We start from the raw sequence: 21,368 nt of genomic DNA, 5'->3' as shown, positions 1-21,368 counted from the left end.
AATAAAAGTTCAAATAGTCCACATTTGTAAATTACATGCATCAAAGATATAAGGCTTAAAAATAATTCTGTTCTTAGCTGCTGTCTGGTCTTCTTTTATGGAATTTGAGAATAATTAGATCATTTAATCTAACCTGTAAACCTGATATATCTATAGCTGAGATTATACCAATCTTTAGAAAAATCACTTTCATATAGAAAAGAAAATAACAGTCAAAGTATCTGGCAAACACAGGTTGCAAAATCTTTATTGGTTATGGTATTTTAGTGTGCATATACATATGTATAACCAAATGTATATTCTTGACATATTTATATATGTATACATGTATATAAGCAAACTTTGTTGGTTGCAGTTTTTTAGTCGCAGTAATTCAGGAAAGCTTCTTTACGTTGGAAAACACCTTTGCAAAAGGCTAATATTTTAGCATGGCACCTCTATAAACATAATCCAGGCTACATAATGAAATACAAATCAAATCTGTCTCATATTTTATGGAAATAGGACAGTATGCCTTTGTCTACCCACCTGGTCTGGTTACCCAGGTGAAGATCCACTATGCAGCTGCACTCAATGGGGAGCAAGACGTTAATAGGCAGAATACTTTTCCTTCTTTGCCACGTGTTCGTAGTTCTCTTGGCAACTTTTCTGTGATTCCTCTAAGCAATTCAGCTGAATAAACTGGCACCCCATGGGATCACCATTATTCTAATGCTCAAAGAAAGGCATTTTCCTTCTGAATTTTCTTGTCCACAGGGACAATCTGAGTTATCTCTCATTGGTTGTTATTCTTATGCAGACATTTGTTTGAGTGTGTGTGTCAACATGTGGCGACTTTGGAAGCCATTTCTCTGTCCAGTCCAGTGACAAAGGGTAGTATTACTCTGACAAAAGTTCTCTGACAGGGCTGTTTAGAGTACTGAGCAATGTTTCAGGGTTCACTGGTGCTCCCTAGTTCTCCTGCCAAATGTGCAAAACTCAATGGGAGCCTGGTCCATGGTTCAGAATCTGAACTGCTGTGGCCTTGCAATATACGTGAACATTATTAAAGAAAACGTTCACAAAAGAAAAAAAAAAAGTTTCATCCTCCTTTATGAAGCAGTAGATAGACTTCCTATTTTTTTATATGTGCTTGTACTGTTAAATGTGGAGTGTGACAGTAGTTCTGGCATATTCCATATGATTCTTGCAGAGAATAATCCTAAATAGAAGAAGAATGTATAGTAAAGCCTGATGAACATGAACAATACATCTCAGAAACCTCAGAGCCTCTATAGGGATCAGAGTTGCTGAGATACCATCACGTCAGCTACCACAGAGACTGTAGAAAACACAGTAAAAAAGCAAGTATTTTTCATATTATAAGAAATATCTCATTCATACCAATGGATGAAATGAGATAAAGATAACCATCCAGTTCCAAGATATTCATTTTATAAACAAATTACACATAGCAATTGAGAAAAGATTTAGATTTTAAAAAATTAGGTAGCTGACAGATATGAAATAATAGCTGATTTTATTTACTTTGCATTTCAAAATCAATATTCATAACAGTTGCCACATGTAAATTCAAGTTAATGCTATGTGCCCCTAAGACAAGAGTGTTGCAAAAATCTCTGTCCTATCACTGTAGATAAATATCAGCAGAATTGGATAGGTAATTATTCCAAGACAGGGGACACTGTTGATGATCTGATGTATTTATTTCAGATGACTGTGGAATACTTTTTTCCTTTTGATGTGTGTGTATATTTAGTGGTGCTGGAAAACCCTACTGTTTAAGAGTCAATATTTTTGCAACTAAAAAAAAAAAAAAAAAAAAAAGGCAACCCCTAAAAAGCCCTTCAGAGGTTTAACTCCCTTTCCTGAAATTAGTAAACATCCTAAATAAGAATGCACATTTTTTGGATGAGGAGTATGAAGAGGAGAGTGTTGACCTAGCTAGAGAAAATAAAGGAGGGGAAAAAGGAAATTAAAAAACGAATGGAGAAGTATTTCTTTCTCCACAGGCTGTTAGACAAGCAGGGAGTGATGGAGAGGGTACTCAAGAAAAGCATCCAATTGGCAAAATAGAAGCTAATCAGGCAAGAAGGAGAAGATTATGGATGATTAGGGACCTAGGCAAAAGCTGTTTATGTTGCTGGAGAATAGGGCTAGAGAGCACATGCGGCCGATAAATGGCAACTTCTTTGACCCTCCTGTAAGACAGAAAGTAGCAAGGCTGTAGGTGCACTGGATAGGAGAACAAGTCACAATGGTGGGACCATGCAACAGCTGGGGGAGGGAAGGGAGCTATGTAGTGCTGGAAGGAGTGAAGGTGTGGGATGTTCCAGACCTGTGTGGAGCAGGGAGTTGCTTTGAGTAGCACTCTGCAAAAAGCAGCCACTCTGGCCAAGCTGTCTGTCTTGCCTGAAGCAGAGCTATGCAGAGGCAGGCTGGTGACAGGTTCTTTCTCTCAGAGGCAGGAAATATGGAGGAGGTTGTAAAACTGGGAGAGAGATTCCCCCTTGGCCCACCTACTCTGTTAGCAGTGGGTGTAGCAAACCAGACTCCGTGTCTCGCACCATTCTTTTCTGCCTTGCTGCATCTTCAACTCCTTTTCTTTCTCAGTATAGTGGCAGCAAGGTCTGTCCCTGAGGCAGCGAAATTCAACGTTCCCTTGATCTGGGTCTTACAGAATCAAAGAATGAGGGGAAAACCAGATCTGATGCAGGATACAGAATGGGAAAAAGTTGTAAAGGGAACTGTAAGACTCAAGGCAGAATCATTGTCAAATGCTCAATTGCCCTGCTTCGTGACTGAGAAGAAGCAATCACTTTGGTGGAACATTTTTACTCTCCTAAAGATAAATATTCCCCTCTTAAATCCTTCAAAGGCATGTTTGACTGCACTGTTTGCTTTTAGGGTTTGGAAGGAAACTGATAAACATATTTTATTTGTCCTTTCATGGTTCCAGATTACCTCCAGTAGTTACGTGTATTGTTTCTAGTTTCTGTGTGGTGTGACCTGTTATAGACTACTTGTTATAAAGGAATAGAAATTATTAACAATTGTAAGATACTGACATCTGTTTCTTAAGCATTCTTTAAACAGATGAATCAAATGTGTTAATTTAATAATTTTTTTGCTGTCTCACACCTTTTAAAAAGCACCCCCTTGTGTCTATGTTATTAGTCTCATTTTCTGTTGAAACTAAACTCTTGGCCTTTAGTAGTCTTCCTCCTTTCTCAAAAAAGTTAACCTTGACTTAAAGATTTCGATGGAACTTTATATAGTTTGTAAGCCTTGCTTGTTACAGTTTCAGATCGAGTCAAAAGTAAAAGCAAGAGCACATCTGTTGTGAGTGGGCATAAGTGAAAATGTTGATTCAGCACTTAGCTCTCACCAAAAAATAAGGCATGAAGGAAAGTTGAAATTGTCCTGTAGTTCACAATTCTGTTGCAAAATCAAATGTTTATGGAGGTTTTGTTGTTTTGTTTTGTTTTTTCTTCTGAAATTATCTGCTGTTTTTCTGCCCATTTAATGTAAGTTCTGTTCCTGACACGTTCCTTATTTTTTTCCCAGTAACTCTTCAAGTTGTCATTTCTTTTGATATTTGTACGATATATCAGCAATATTACATTGAATCACTGTTCTTACCAGTCATCTCACCTCTGATTTGTGTTCAATAGCCTGCTTTTCCAAGTCTGAAAGTTATTTCATGTTCTTTTTCTTTGCTTCTAATTCAACACTCATTGTGTATAATTGCAGGGTAGAGTGATGATTACTCTCCAAAGAATTACAATCAAACTTGGCTTGTTAGTGCATAAAGCTCAGGCTGTTAATCACAATCATTTAAAGAGCAGCTAACCCTCACTAAAACACAGATGGCATGTTGTTAGTATTTCAAGCTACCCAGCTCAGACATTGTCCCAGAGAGGACTTTTTTATGCTTTTCAGTTCTGCTTCTCTTCTGTAACGCTGAACAGTATCTGCTGGGTTTGATACCCTCTCAGGCACTTAGAAGGAACACATGAATACTGTACAGCTGTAGCAGCTCATGCAAATAAAAATGCACTAATTTCTTTCGACTCAAAATGAAGAATTTAACTGTATAATGCAGAATGAATACAAAAAGAAACTCTATGAAATAAAAAAACCCCAAACAATATAAACAGGAAGTTGTCTTGATTAAAACTAGGAGTAATTTAAAATATGTGCATATTTGACTTAAGAAAACCTTGGTAAGCTGGATCAGTAATGGTAGTTGAGAAGGTCCTGGGTTCCCTTGAGAGTCCTATGGTCTGGTGATTTTCAACAAGCCATTTAATAAATAGGTAAATATTTTTCTAGTGCTACTGATGTAAAAAACTCGAATACTGTATTCCTAAGAGTAGAACAAATAACAGCATCTGTGCCAATGCCTCAAGCAAGGATTTTTAATAAGAATTATTAAATGCTTGATTCAATAGGACAATCCACTTTATAAAATCCTGTATTTCTTAAAAAACATGTGTTTTCCAAAGGTTTAAAATAACTACATCCAGAAAAGTTTAATTCTTACACTGTAAAAAAGGATTCTCTGAAAGGCCAGGGTACATTGTTGTGAGCAAAAGACAGATGACAAGCTAGGGTTTTTGCTAGTGCAGACTCAGTACATGCTTGTCTGTAGCCCTGTCTCCTTTTAAAAGCTTCCCTATCTCTAAAATAAAGATTAAAAATACCTTATGCAGAAGATACCTTTGGGAATTGAGCTGCTGTTTTGAAAACAAATATCGTTTTAGATAAACCCTGGAGAATAATAAAAACCCCAACAAAAACAGTTCTTGAAGGAAGACTATATTATTTAACTGGAGCTAACTGTGCATGACTTTTCATGAGTATGCACCAAGTTAAAAGCTCAGAGGTCTGGGTATGTGTGTTCAAGTGCTGCCAGAGTGCATGAGTATTTTCATGCTTATACCTCCCAGGTGCTGTGAAAGGGGTAGGCTTCACTGAGGAACATAATACTACTTGAAGAATCAGCCATGTATTAGATGGTTTTTTTGTGAAATAAATAAGGTTTTTCTTGTTTCTTATTCCTTGTACCAAGGCTATTGAGTTTATTTCTACATAGATGTCATTTCGTGGTGAAATACAGGCTCATAAAATCAGAATTTAGGTGGGAAAAAAAAAAGTATGACTCCTGTATTCTTTTAGACACATAGTTTGATAAGAGGTAACTAGTCTCTTTCTATGCCCAATTTCCTTCTACCACCTACATCCTTTGTCTGTCCTTCCCTAGAGACTACTGCTTAGAGTGGGCAGAGAAGATTTGAACTGGCATCTAGACTTAGATGTATCTTTTTGTCGTTGGCTACACACATGTTCTAGCAGGTAGCGTCTCTGCTGCAAGAATGTGAGAAATTTTAATTCTCATTATTAGCTCTTTTAGCCCTTAAAATGTCAGAGACATCATACAGTGAAGCCTATGGCAAAGTGGATTTCCAAAGCAGTGTTTCTGTGTTATTAGCCATTCTTCAAAATACTAATAAAATTTATATTAATAATTTATATTGATGAAATTGATATAATATCGATTAAATTCTTTACCAAGTTTTAAGTAAAGTGTTTTATGAATACATATCTAAGTAATTTCTTTGCAAAGATTGCAAGGTCAGATGCCATCTTCCACTTGCCTCATCTCTAAATTTTGAATAAATGTGTATTGTTCATAGCAAACTTTGTGTGGACAAGCACTGAAAGAAATACTTGCCAGCTCTGCAATTGTGCATTTGTTCAGGTTTGTTACGTAGACACAAAAGCCTGTTCTCTTTTTGTTCTGGAGCGTTATGTGTGCAGCAAAAAAAAAATCACATTTACTGAGGACTTGTGTTTCCTGGTCCTATTCATATAACTCTTCAATGGTAGTCGAATGGGCTACAAAATTGTCATAGGTACCTTACCAATGAAATCCACATTCCAGCCATATTAAACATGTGGTTATATATCTTGTCTCAACACAATGGCACAGTATAATGCATATAAACATGCTTCTGTTGTTTCCCAGGCCTGATATGCTTTCAGATCTTTCCTTATATCATTGAGCATCAGAAGTATGCCTTCATTCCATCTCAAATAGTGTGTAGTACCCACATTGTTGTCTAAAAAGAATATACTACATGTCATATATAACTGCTTTTCTACTTCCAAATAGGCATGTCATTTCTCTGTTGTGATCAATGTTCAACTTGATTTCTTTGATTCAAAATGAGGTATGATATGAATATAATATGACTTTAATCCAGCCTCCTCATAGCACTCAGGACAAATATATAGCTTTTTTAAATGTTTTACCTCAGCAATCAGGGAATTGAAGCTTTGAGACAAATTCTGACCTTTTTGTAATATGGATTTCTGTGTCGAACACCTTGAAATTGAGTTTATTTTTACAGCAGCAAGTTTAATGTCAAGTACTTGAATGAAAATTGAATTAATTTGTTGCTTTCAATAATTGACCTCCTTTAATTTTCAAACTTTACATGTTTGTTTAATCTTAATGCCTTTTGATTTATTCATGAAATGTTGCTCTTCTGTGCTTTGTAATAATCTCTGACTATTCAAGCATTTTCAATGTGATATTCTCCATCCCAAGTTTTTAATGAGGTTTCTTATGTATGTATTTTTTAAATAAAAATTGTGGAGGTTTTTCCTTTTTATATTCATTAACTTAATATTAGAAACCGTGCCTGGTTTGGAAAATCTCATCAATTTAAAGTTCCAGAATAGGTCACCAAGTGTTATTCCAATAAAAATGTAATTTGCATGCAATGCTTCATTTGCAGGGAGTGGTTGTTTATCTTCCCTGGCATTTATTACAGCGATCAAGCAACTGAAATAATCTGCATATTATGCAAACCAGTCCTTTTCTCAAGAAAGTTTTCAGGCTTTTTATGTTAAGAAAAAATTATTCCAAAGACTTGTAAGATAGCACGAGAAAAGAATTGGATCTTGTCACAAAAAATTCTTGTTACTGTCATCTCAGGGGACTAACCTATTTTGGGAAATTAAAGGCTCTGATTTAATGGGTTACATCATCAGTATGTTTTATTGTGGGTGGGATTGCTCTATTTGCCTCATGGCTAATTGAATTATTGCCCATTCTACCAGTGCAACACAAGGATGATTAAAAGAATTGGAGCTTTAGAAAATGGAGACCTGAGAGTGAAGTGAGTTCTTAGCCAAAGATAATTTCAGCAGGAAAGGTTAGATCAGCTGGGAAAAGAAAGCTAACAGTATCTGTGTCTTTAAATTCAAGAACATGAAGATATTGAAGGAGGAAAAGTTAGGTTATAAGAAATTGCTGAAAATCACTGTCTATAAACATGCAACAGGATCTTTTTAGTCTTTATTCAGGGACATCTGCAGAAAAGTCTTTTCCTATCAGATAAAATTATTAGCTTTAACTTTAAAAAAAAACCTCAAGCTTAGCACAAGGAAGTAAACTGCTCCCAAATTACATGTTTTGATGTAGATGTTTATGTGGTAGAAAGAATTTTGGCCAAGCTTTCTGGAATTAGACTCCTTTTTTACAGAATCCTTTTGCAGAATCCTTTCAACATGAGTATTGTGAGTCATAGTGGCGTCTTATATAATAGAAGGAAACTGCAAAGGAACAGGCCTTTAATAAGTAAAAATATACTTTTTAACCAAATGCATACTTCACATTAATTACAACATGGGAAAAAACAAGATTCTAGAATCTTATTGTCTTCCTCTTAGTTACCCATTGGATAACACTTATATCTTACAATAATAGTTGGACTTGGTAATCTTAAAGGTCTATTCCAACCTAAAGAGTTTTATGATTCTATGGAGAGGGAGAATCCTCTTCAGAGAGCAATTTAGAGTATTAAAATTCAGCTTGTGAAGCAAGCTGCCCTCAGGATTGGGTATGGACCTTGGGAGGTGTGTGGAAAGAAAGAACAGACATACTTCTACCCGTTGTGATATTACATCAGAGACTCAAGCTAACAGTCAGTGCCATGGTCTAGTTGACAGAGTGGTGTTGGGTCATGGGTTGGACTTGATGATCTCAGAGGTCTTTTCTAACCTGGTTGATTCTGTGATTCTGTGATTCTGTCTATTTGTCCAAATAGACACTGCTTTCATGAATTTTGCCAGAGTAACCCGTCACTGAGGTGCATGGTTGACACATCAGTGGCTGTCTATTTCACAAAACCATTTTTTAAAGATCTTTTACATGATTGAAAGCACAAATTGCACTTTGAAAAGAACAGACTGTAAAGTTATTGTCTGTTACTGTTCCGACATCCACCATTCCTTTGACTGTTATAGCCTCCCCCTGTGTCTTATCTGAAATGAGATCATAAATTCTCCAAAGAAAGATTTGTCTCTTAAAATAGCACTTGTACAGCAATTAGCACTTTGGATTGCTGAACTTTAATGGAGTTTTCTAATGTTGCCATAACATAGCAAATAATCACTGAAGTATGGAAAACAGATCCAGAAGGCATTTTAAGACTATATAATCTGTTCCCTGCTCTAAAACAAGGTTAAAATATACCTGTCAAGAATTATATTGATATATGTCCAACCTTAAAGAGCTCCAGTGACGGAGGTCCCACAAACTCACAAGATGTATATTCAGGGGCTTTAGCATACATTCACATTGCCTTTACTCTATACATTTTGCTACTCTACTACTTGCAGTACTTGATGTAGTTTAACTTAGCATTGTTTTGTTTCCATCAGGGCTATGGATAGTACATTATTTCCTTTTCCAGCAGAACCCTTTTACGTATTTGAAGTCTAGCCATCTTCCCACTTGGTAGTCTTCATTTGACTGTGAACTAAGTGAAGACAGAAAACAAAAACCCCATGATGCTTAAAATAAAAAAAAAAATTAAAAAATTTAAAAAAAGCTGTTTAGGAGAATTAAAGAAGTTAAGGTTAAACAATATGAAGATACCAGATGAGATGCTGAGGTTTTCCTTCTGACTCCACAGAACCACAAACTGTAGATAATTGTTTCACTTGCACAGTTACAATAGAAAGTGCCTGACAGTGCTTTGTGGACTACAGAGGATTTCGCAGGCATGGTCTCAAGGGCTTTAGAACTAATGTGGATGTTTCCACTTCATTACTTTCAATGGACCACAGTCTTATCTGTGTGCATTAATGAATGGCTACCCCTCTGGAAGACATGCTACTGGTTATATTCTAATGATGACATAATTAGGAAGCAGAAATAGAGAGGATTGCCTGTAGCTATGACCCATAAACTCCTTGGTTTGGTTGTGTATATATCCAGGATTGGATGCATGGAAAGATAAACTGTATGGTGTTAGAGAAAGTGTCAGAGTGACAAAATTATTATTTGTATTTTTTTTGGAATACAGTCTTTTATTGTGGTTTTGGAAGGGATACAAATTTTTGGGTGCTCATTTTTCCAAAACATTTTTGTTTTAAGATGATATCTGAAATGTATGTTGGAGAGCAGTGTAGTAAGCTGCACCAGTAGCTCTAGCATTAGAAATATAAATTTTATTAAAGTATTTTAATAACAGGAAAATAATGAATTACAGTATAATATAAAGAAGATTGGTGAGATTTTCTGGGAATTAAGTTATTAATAGGAAGACCCCATGTCTGGATTGTAAAAATGGAGGAGAAAGCAAAGTGTTGGTTTGAGTAGGACTTACTAATAAGCATTAGAATAATTATGTGATGCACAGAACAAATCAGATAACAGGAGTAATACAGGAAATATCTTCTACACTGGCTGTTAAGAGTTTGACCAGCAAGAAAGCAAACATAAGGCACTTGTACAGCTCACACCATGTCTTGTATCTTTTTGTTTGCATGGCTGTACCAACTTGCTTGCAGTCATTATTGTTTACAGAAAAATAAAACTCAACAGTAATTTTCTATGCTACATAACATCTTCTGTTACATCTCTAAACCCTGATATCATGAGTTAAAATCTATTATCCAGAATAATTAGCACTACTAGTTGTATGATTGTGATTAAATGTGATTTAAATGTCTGTTTAAAAGTAAGCAACAGAAGGTTCCTACCAGAAGTAGCTTTCTAATAAAAGTAGCACAGAACAGAATGTTATACCAACTTGCCAGTTCTTTTCAGATCCATGTCCAAACTAGATGTCCTGATTAGGTATTCTATATGTTACAAATAATATATTTGCTTTGGTTTTCAAGTTTTTATTTTTACATTCATAGATCCAATACCATTAGTTGAATAATGTCATGATTCCACCTCTGCATTTATCTTTAGAAGTTATCAGTGTCAAAAGGATTGCTTTGGTTTTTGCTGTGATCTCTGTGTTCATGTAGGACACACAACTGTCCAAATTTTTTATTACAGTTTGTGAATTACTGTGGAAGTCCTCCCTCTGCAGCTTCAAGTTTGCTATTTGTAACTGACTATTTGCTTTTTCAATTGGATACTGTAGTCACATCATGTTGTGTTTGATGCTGACTATCCCCCAACTCCCTGAGCAATTTCTGAGCAGAGCGCCAGCGCAGATCCTCAGACCAGTGCACACTCATACACATATTTATGAAGGTTTATGTTGGACAATGATCACAAAAAGAAAATTGTTTTTCATCAATTTTGAAAAAGCTAGATGATATTAATACATCTTTTTGAAAGAACATCTGGATTTTTGTTATTATCTTGTGGCTATTCTGTATTTTCTGTTACATACTTCTGCATAGCACCTTAGGAAATTGTATGTTTTAATTTAAAAAACTTAAAATTCTTTCACTTTCCTTTTATCCTCCATTACCCAGCCCCAGTTCTTAGACTTAAGTAATTTAGCTAGGTCCTGCAGCTTGTATTTTAAGTACTTTATACTCCATGGTCCCACTGAAATAACAGGGATTACTGGTGCAGTGAATTTTCATTCAGCTCAACTGAAACTAGCAGAACTGATCTCCTAGTTTTTATAAGAAAAACAAATTCACCTGTGGAGACACCAGATTTACTGTTAGCCTATAGAAGTTACTATTACTCCTTTCTACTTGCAGGCAGAATTTGGTACTTGCAAAATCCATTTGTGACACTTAACCAGAGACTGAGATGATGTTTAAAGCAGGGGAGGGGGCATAACCTTCACCCAGGGTAAGTGACTAAGGCATTGTGCATTAAATGGTCCCCGGGCTTAGGAGAGACTATGAATTGGATCTCTTGGGAGAGGGCCATAACTCACAACTTGTTGCTCGAAGAACTGGTAGCATTAGCAATATCACGTCCCTATGATCACAGCATGAGGTAGGCACCCATTTCTGCAGAACAGGCACTACTGGTAGATCAAGAAGATTGTTTGAAATGGCATAAAAGCTTTTGTAGCTTTGTCCCCAGTCTCTTTTTATAAAAGCATTCTAATAGGTCTTCTACAGATTTGCAGGTACCATTCTGCCTACCACAAACATATGTGTGTCCATTATTTCAGAGGGTTTTAATACTCTAAAACCCAAATTATTCCTATTTCCCCTATTTTTCTGATATAAACAATGAGGCTGTAAGAGGGTGATTAAATTTTCTTCCTTTTGGAGTATGAAATTAGCACAGATGAAAAGCAAAGTACTTTCTGTTATAACTTCTGTAATTTTGAGGAGTACCTAGGCAGTCCTGTTTTCATCATCAAGGTACGTATATGCAAATTTGGCCTAACTTCAGATACAGTAGCAAACTACATTAAGAAGTGGACTTTTTTGTGATTACAGAGTATTAGCTTTAGCCAGTTCCTACAAATACTTTAGAGTGGGTACGCACTTTATTCTTTCCTGATATGTACTTTCCCTTGCTGGCAGGGTTAAGTTTACCAATAAAAGGGATTATTCTGGAGGAGGAATCTTTCAATTTTTTGTTACTTTTTTAAGTAACAAAAATGAGGAATTAATTTATATTCATGCCTGAAATATAAACTTGTATTAATTTTTATACCCAATTCTGTTTTCGTTAAAAATGTAGTGATTGCCACAGGTATGAAATGAGTAAGAATAATTGTACATGTGATTTTTGCATGACTGAGTCTATGAATGTGACTGACTGGGATCTAAAGTCAAGTTCTGGACTGTTTTCAACTTTACGTAAAGTAACATTTGAAAGTTCAAACTAAACTAGAACTTAAGCTGCCTATTAATTATTCTAATCCTCAGGACAAAAGTGCAGTTTTTGAAGAAGCAATTGCATATCCTAAACTAAGTGATCTATACTAGGACCCCAAGCTACCTGCCTTGCTATCTGACCTCAGCTAACTCTAAATTCCCTGGTGGGGCAGGACACTCTCTGCTCAGCTTCAAGTAGCTAAGCTGGGACTCATTTCCAAGAGATACAGATCAACAAGGGATACTTTATTCTGCCATATTAATTTCAGTATAATCACCCATTATAGCTTTGAATGTCCTCCTCTGAATTTGGCTTTATTCAGTATTTTGAATTTGTATATGTGAGAAGCTGTCTCATGCTTTATGAAGGCAACAGATGAAGAAGGCATATTGTAGATTATTCTCTGATTGTGCTTTGCTTTCTTTGGCCATTCTTAGAAAAATAAACTCTAGGACTAGATGTGGTTTTTGATCAGTTTTTAATAATTGTTTCTGTAATTTAATGCTCTTTCAATGACGCAACTCATAGAAGCTGGACTCTAGAAAAAAATCAAGGACCCTTTTAGCAGAAGAGAATTTAGAGCAATATCAAGATTTGAGGGAATTTATTGAATACTTATATTCAAAAAACACACCCAAGTGTTTACAAAACTTCTACCTCTTTGATGAACAATTGTTTATGTTTTCATGAACACATTCTTCTCCCTAATACACTGATATACAATATCTGGAGAGTATCTTTCCAGATCAGTCTCATTTTCCAGAGATATAAACTAAAAATTTTTAGCTAAAAGAATTTCATAGATACTGCTTTTTAAGTGCTGGACAGATTTGTAGTACATGTGTTCCTTTATTTCTCTGTGGAACAAGAGGTAGAAAAAGAAGATGGAAGGAATTATAGACTGAGGTTCTGAAAAGTATCTCTAAGAGGTTTAGGCAGATAAGTGAAGATCAACAATAATTCTTTTACTATGTAACTTGATTCCCCAAAGCTTTAACTAGCCTCAGTTCAGCTCTTCTCTCCTCTGTGAAAGTGTTATAAAATTTGAAGATTTTCTATTTGACATCTATCATGAACTCTAAATTTACTTAGCTTTTATTAATTACCAAAGGTAGTTCAAAGTCTACTACATAGCTTTTTCATACAATCAAGGTTCATTTTGAGCCTTATTAGCATACACCGGTCAAGACTTGAAAGATTTAATTACTCTACATCATTCTATACTTGTCTCCCATTGCTGAGAAATACAAACTTTATCATAATTTTATAATATTTTCTTCAAGACTCTTTTTTGCCTTTGTACCTCAACTTACAGTACAATATGACTACGTGAAAATGCTGTTTCTTCTTTTGAATTTTTTTTCCCCTTAATATATTGCCAGTCCTACATATTATGGAGAGAACAAACAAACAAATAAACAAACATAACCCCATCACAAAACCATTTAAATTGCAAATTATAAAGTTTCAAACACTGGGAGACATGCAAGGGTGTCTAAAACATTTAAAGACCTTTTCATATTGAAATAATTTCCTTTTAGCAAACAGCTCAGAAAACTTGGACCATTTCTGTTTTCATAGCTTTTAAACCCTGTTGGAATAAGTAGGGTTTAATAATATAAAAAGTTAATTTGATTTCAGAATTACAGAATGGTTCTTGTAGAGATGATTTGTGGCAAATATTCATCAGGATCTATGTATTCTGAGTTGGAAGGGAACCACAAGGATCATCGAGTCCAACTTTTAATGGAATGATCTGTATGGGGATCAAACTCACGACCCTGGGTGTTATTATCACAATGCTCTAACCAATGAAGCTAATCTCAGGGTCTGCAAAACATGTTTATATTCTCACTTTTGGGTATCAGAGATGGTAGTATCTACGTAAAGGTTTAAACAGGATCACTTCTAAGAAAACCTGCCCAGCTTCAGTCTTAAGAAAAAATTTAAAAAATCTTATGTTGCCAAAAAATCTTTATGTTTACAAGTCATATACGACTATAGAAAACACCTAGAATAAATTGTTAAGTACAGACATCAGGGAGAAGTTCTGAGAACATAAGTATTTCATAGGGAATTGGTATCAATGCTTCAATGATATTGTTGGAAGTAACTGTGTCCAGAGATCTATCATAGAAGAGGACCATGCCACAAAATGTTCTCCTGGCATATGTGATGAATTTATATTTGTTGGGTATCCATACAGGTGGTGAAACCCTTTCTTTTTATTATTTTTTTAGGGGAGCTAGGCACAGGGGCATGGTTTGATTTGTTTCATTAGTGTTTGTCAAAGAAAAGTTTATTTGTTTTTTTATTTAGTTTGAGATTTTTTTTGTTAGGATGCAAAGTCAACATCATGGAAATGACAGCCCATGGATTTTCACTATATGCTTTACTTCTACTTTGTCCTGCTTTGGGCTGCATGTCATCAGGCAAAATTTGGATTAAATTATTGCATACAGTGGTATTTCCAGAGGGCCACTGCTTCGTTTAGCTCCCAGGATAGATGACAGGATTCACTCAATGATCAGTAATCAATAGCTTTTTCTGATTTGTTCAAAAAGTGTTTCTTTTGCATTCAAAACATGTTTTGCATACAGAATTTTTGTTTCCTCATGAGCTTTCCTATAGCACTGGCCACTATATTAACTGAGCTCTCATGCCATCTTGTTAGGGGAAGATATTATTCTGTTTTCTTAAGCAAACAGCGCTGCAGAAATATTAGAGAACAAAACCATATACTGATTTTGAGGCAAAATTTGAGGCATTTAGGACTAGATTCTTGAAGGTACATAATATTATCCAGAGTTCTCTATGTTCAAAGAGGTGTTGTCAATGTGTTTGACCTAGACGAGGAGAAAAAATTCTTCAATAAAAAAACCATCAGCTCACCAGCAAATTAGGACAAGCCTAAACTTTACTGTATTTGAAATGAGAAGCAGAGAAATGGAGATTGTGTTCCAAGAGAAATTTGGCCTAAGTACCCCATCTTGCATCACAAAGGAACTGGAAGAGGGGGAAAAAGTAGATTTTCTGGATTAATATTACTTTTACTCTGAGTGTCTGCACTCATACTGGAGTCTCTTATTTACATTGCTGTCTCCAGCAAAGGAGAAAAAAAATCATGAAAACATTGATTTTTATTGTAAAACCTGATTCACTTAACAACAACTGCTTATAATGCTCTTCATGTAAATGAAGCAGTGGTTTTGTGTCTTCTCTTCTAGTTTAGGATTTTGTTTGCACATAATGAACATTTACAAATCAGTGATATTTGTCACCATAGATGTAAAGTGAAGCTTTCGAATCTATTAAAATAAATTTTTCTTGGCCAAGGAGAGAGTAGCCAAGAAACTTGTGAGAGGCATTTCTCATTTTCACACTCTTGAGAGAAAAATTACTCCATCTATAAATATTTCTTCTTTAATTCCACTTGTTTTTTTCACTGTGCTTTTTAACCATTTTGATCCTCCCTGTGTTGGGCACTCTGTTTCCATTCAAAGTTAGACCCCTGATGTTTCAAAGCTTGGATTCAGTATATCATGGTTTTGCAGTTACTTAGTTGAAGTCCAGAGCTTTTTCGGGTGATCTTATGCAAAGGAAACCAGAGAAGTTCCTGATGAGGTCTGCTGAGTCTTGGGCTGCCTTCACAGTTTCATGGATGACACAATGACATCTTTCTACTCTTTAGAAGGAACAGTTGCTGGGCTGCAGCAAAATCCCTTGTTTGTTTACTATGTTGTTTGCTTGGGTCTTGGGGTGACAATCAGCTGAGGGAGGAAACAACTTTAGATAAAGAGGTTCCGTCTGATTATAATGGGAGCACAGACAAAAAAGTTTAATCTTATTTCACTTCCAAAAATCCTACTAAACCAAATATTTTTTTTTAAAATGTAGTTATGTTTCTCTGCATTTATTTTAATTCTTTTATACTTGCCAGGCAGCATCCTAAACCCTCACATAAATCAATGCAAGATTGGGGCATAAGGAGACTGCCCCACTATGACTTTAAAAATCAACCTTTTTCCACTTCGTACCCATGCCTGACTCTGTGTTTTTTGGGTTATAGGGAGCTCTTGCTCCACTCTTCACTCTCTGTATGGGCAAGGGGAAGGAAAAGATGGTGTGAGAGCCCAAAATATCAGTGGTGAGAGACAACAGAGCAATTATGCTAGAGCTTTCTTCTGTGCTGTAGGTACATGCTCTGATGGACTCATTTTCATGATTTTGTCTATCTTGTATCCACTAAATGACATATTTGGCAATATCAGTCTCATGCAATCACAAGCATTGTCTGAAAACATTAGTGGAGGAATTGGCAGGAAAATAATTCGCTTGGAACTTGGGAGAAGCTGGACAATGAGGAAAGTCATGTAGATATGTTTTCTACATTTTAGGTTTTTTCCCACTGGTCTGTCACGAAAGGTTGTGACAGGGAGCAGGAAGGTTGTTTGCTGTACTGTGCGCTGTTAGAATGGGAAAAAAAACCAAAATGAAATAAGCAGTGGGTACAATTCATTGCACTATTTCAATCAGAAATTGCTGCCACATGGACTCAGACTTTCTAATGGCTTTTCACAATCAGCCGTCTGTAAGGCTCCAACTGGTATGGTGCCTGCAGTATTTATTTTGAAATGCTATATAGCCCACAGCATCTGAGTATACCCACAGTACACACTGTGCAACCACAAACTAGATAAATGTTGGGGAGGTTTCAATAAACTCATATAAATTTGTTGTTGTTGTTGTTGTTGTTGAAACATGCAGAAGAAGCAAGGCCAGAATGGAATAAAGTTCATCCAAGTATAGGTGACATTTTGTGCATTCTTTTAAAATTGTCCTATCATTGTGGGCATTCTTGTTCTTAGAAATATAATAGGAACAGATATTAAAATGGAGTAAAACAAAATACTCTTAAGAGAGAATTTGTGGGAAGATGTAATGGAATAATGTCATTAATATTTTCCATTGTCATTTAAGTATTTCTTTCAACAACTTTGTCTATATTTCAAATGGAATTACATGTGTATATGAGAAGTTGATTAGGACTTAAGACTGAGTCCATGTGTCTATAGAGATATTTTTAGATAAGAACTTTGTTGTTTTGATGAGATAGAAAACCTCCTTCCCATCAGGAGACATTGTGACTGCAAAGTCATTAATATTTGTGATGTGATGCCACTTGACAAATGTGGAATAATCATTGAAAAACTGCACAAATTTTCAAGCAGCTACACTTAAATTTATGTCAAATTTACCATGTTATTTCAGCATGAAAAATGGAGAGATAATAAAAGTTAAAGCACTTTAAATGGGCACTTCCAAATATAGCTCTGAATTTTCCCATATACTGATGTTTTAAATTGTCTCTCTTCCTGTCTTATTGTGTCTTCTATCTTTTATCCAAAACAGTATATTTCCTTCAGTTTTTTGCTTTGATTTGAGAGTGAGAAAGTATTGTGTTTTAAATTGACCTGAAACTTATTTTTTCACTTCAATCAGCAGCAAATTGAAAAATTTACTCTCTACAGCTTTTTCCTGGAGCAGATTCTGTTCTGAAAGAGGTGGAACGGGTGTTCTCTGGCATTCTTTATGTAATTTAGCTGAGTCTATAATAACACATTAATTAAAAGTGTACCTCCATTTTTAAATTATTAGTTTCTAAAGATTTTTTAGATCTTCCTAGCTGGAAAAAACCCCTTTGTAATACATCTTTTCAACATTTTATAGTAAACTCTTTAAAGTGTACATACTTGACTTCATAAACATAAAGAGAGAAGGAGGATGTATATTTGAATTTAGAGGTTCATTAAGCAAGCTCATAGCAGTTTCTTTATAATCCTTACAGCTGAGTAGTCTGAGAGAGGACTAATATTTTCAGATTCTCAGCAGAATAAGATTTAATGAATTTGTAGCACAAAGAAGGGGAAAAAAAGTCTCAAGATCTTTCTGAAAAGTTGCCTAGATTTTTTTTTTTAACCAAAGCTTGGATTACAGAGAATTATGACTGCACATGAATCTATTTCTTCATTCTTTACTTACTGAAGTGTAGGATGAGGGCAGAACCATGAAAGTGTTTATGGTAGCACTGACACCAAGAATCATGAGGTTATTTTTATTACATGCTTTTATCAATGACTTTTTGTGAAAAAGTTCACTATATGCTTCATAACGAGATCTGCCCGTAAATATATTGACAGATTCACAGCGCTGCATTAGTTATTTTTCTACAGAACTTCTTGAAGGGATTGTCTAGGTAGACAGAGAACTGTGCAGAAACTCATCTGATTGTTTATGCTTTGTAAAGCAATTGTTATTCTGGACGAGGTTGTTCCAAATACCTGCTTTTGCTATTGTAACTAGACTGCCTGTATTACTCATACTTTCATGTAGATTAATGTATCCCTTCATACACATGTCAAGCAGTCCAGTAACTTACACAACTGAGGATTTATAGATCAGACAGCAACTAGCAATAGAAAAACAAGGTTTTTATTCTGCTAGACATCTTTACCATCCTTAGATGCTACAGTCTAAACTTTATCTTTGATATTAGTTTTGATATACTTCACAGATCTGTAGAATACTACTGTAGCAAGGAAAGTAAGAATTAGTGCAGATCTATATAATTTGTTGCTATTCTGAAGATATATGCACACACAGAACTCCTAATTCATCTTGATCAGATAGTAAAGACCTCAATTTCCAAAAGAACTTTAGCATTTCAGAATGGGTGGGTTGTTTGGAACACTTTTCAAATGTTCAGAAAAGGGGAAAGTGCGTCAAAGAGTAAGTTGCTATCTTCTGATTACCAATATATAAAAAATAGAGATGGTTGCAATTTTCCACTCATTCTTAAATGCATTTCTTTACACTCTATTTTAAAACACACTTTAGAGGAGTTGCCTTGACTCTCTCAGCAATCTCCTCCTTTAGAGGAGGAGAAAAAGAAATAGCTCAATAAAAACTACCAGAAAATCTAAGAAAATTACTTATGAGAAATATTTCTGTGGTGAAATTTCATTCAGATTTTTCTCTTAATCATTACTAATATATTCATTGTGAAGGTACTTCTTCTTTAATAGAAGATGATAGCACTTAACTTTCCTTATGTAAATATAAAAAAATAAGGGACAAAGTCACATATTGATTAAAGTGAAGTAACCATTTCCTCAAGCATCTTTCTCTTCTTAAGGATTCTAGGTCCTTTCTACAATGAAAAATATAATAACAGAAAAATAAAAGGCATTGAATCAGTACCTTTTTGCTGTAAATATACTGATACTTTTAAAAGTAAATCTTACATAAACTGAAAGTAGACTAGCATAAAAGAATTTATATATGGAATTATGTGCATTCCAATTTATCTTCAAAATGTTACCTGTACCAGTTGGTCTGCCATTCTGGTTTCTTACTCCACAACATCTGGTAAATTTTTCCAATAGTCATGAGTTGAATACCTTATCAGAAGATCTGTAATCAACATTTCATCAGTTTTAAAGAAAACTGGCAAGGATAGGTAAAAATAAAAAAAAATGCTGTTTAAAGTGGCACAATGTAATGATGATGACAGTGATGTTATACACCCACAGCTTACTTTTCCTTATTTGACAGTTCTCATCTGTGGCACAATTGAGATACGTAGGAATTGGTGTAGTACTGCTAACAAAGCAACTATACACTTTTGAAAAGCAATAATGTGGTTTCTAGTAGAAGTTTTTTGGTTTTTTTCCAAAATAAATATAAAAATACACAATCACATTAGGAGAATAACTAACAATACTAATTGAAATCAAGGACTATTGTATACAATGGGACTGGGGAACTGAGACTTTCAGGTTAAAAGACAAGTATAGTCCCTGATGACTATGTTTTAGTTTCAAAATAATTAACTGTCAAATAATTAATATTCATTGACAAGACCAAGTTAAGTGCATGCAGCATTATATATCTTGTAATTATTTGGGATGATAAGATAACATGGACTGAAAATAATCAATTTGAGCTACCAAAGCTGATCACTTAAGGCAAACGAAAAAACACAAGTAACTTTCTTCCGTAGATTTCATGCCCACTTATAATTAGCTTTGCCTGCTTCTGTGGTCTTTTTATATTTCAGCTCTGAGTAGCCGAGTTTCCTCAGTGTGAATGGTTTTGAACATTTATTTGAGAGCTTTCTGAGCAAATTTGTTGGAAGAAACACACTAAAAGTCAATTGGTAGCTAATTACAGCATTGAACATACTATATCAAATTAAATCTAGGTAAACTAGATAAAATTAAAGAATATTTAAAATATTTAACATTGAAAGAGCTGTTTGCAACTGATCTGTATTCACAAGAAAAAAAATTCCTGTCTCATCACAAGCTGTTAAATATTAAAACAATGTACATCTGTTCAGATTCAATTTGGGGGTATACCATAAAAGCAACAGCAAACCCCCTCTCCTTTCGATTGATACCTATTTCTGCCTCTGTTAAATCAATGAAAGCTATATTGCAGTTTAAAGCAGAGTTATTTTAATAATGAATCTTTCTAATAATATAATCCATTAGACCAGAAATTAGATATTATGGCAGCATGAGCTATAGAAAAATCACTACAGGGTAGAAAATTTGAGGGATAAATTATTCATTGTAAATTATTTGCTCTAACCAGCTTTTACCACACTCCTATCAGATACTTTACAGTTCTACAGCATGATGTTGGAGATCGAGTGTAATCAATAAAATAAATTATTTAAATGTAAGATTTATAAGGAGGTTTTTTTATACTCAAATTTTTTCAATATCTTGTGATACGGGAGGGATAATATGAAGTATATTTATATTAAACATTCTGTATTTTTATGATTGCTGCTGAGGTTTCTACAAATTTTCTTCCCAGGCTTGTATTTTTTGGCTTAAAAATAAATCATAATCCACTTCATAATTTGAACATCTAGTGGAAATTTTTTCCTTTTGTTTTTTTTGTCCTGTCCCATAGGTATGTAAAGCATGGAAAGAAAGAAAACCCAGTGTACTGCATACTCAGTATTACTAGAATAATTCTCTTTTAATCTTTAAAAAATCTGTGCAGCTGAAAGACCCAGTGCTGGTTTTTACGAAGCACACTAAGAGACAAAAAATCAAAAATGAAAACAGTGTGAGCAGCATCACATCAATGTTGCTCTCCTAAGTTCAAGGAAAAAGAAACTCTACAGGAAGGACGAGGTGGCATAGAAGAAATAAAGTGGACTCAAGTAAGAAAT

At 34.9% G+C, this 21,368-nt stretch overlaps 1 protein-coding gene across 7 annotated transcripts in view; it reads left to right on the top strand.

Annotated features, from left to right (window-relative positions):
• Nucleotides 1–21,368, top strand: part of RALYL (RALY RNA binding protein like) — a 375,799-nt gene that overhangs the window by 159,646 nt on the left and 194,785 nt on the right. The window contains exon 1 of one of the 7 annotated variants that reach the window (XM_039380966.1): nucleotides 11,109–11,128. The exons of the other annotated variants lie outside the window; for them this stretch is intronic. The gene's annotated coding sequence lies outside the window, so the exon portion shown is untranslated. Of the gene's footprint in view, nucleotides 1–11,108; nucleotides 11,129–21,368 lie in introns of those variants that run through there. 7 annotated transcript variants of the gene reach the window in all.

The sequence above is a fragment of the Pipra filicauda genome, unplaced genomic scaffold, assembly GCF_003945595.2.
Source record: "Pipra filicauda isolate LSUMZ 115617 unplaced genomic scaffold, ASM394559v2 scaffold20_size4479445_pilon, whole genome shotgun sequence".
Lineage (NCBI taxonomy): Eukaryota > Metazoa > Chordata > Aves > Passeriformes > Pipridae > Pipra > Pipra filicauda.
This window is presented reverse-complemented; position numbering and strand designations above follow the sequence as displayed.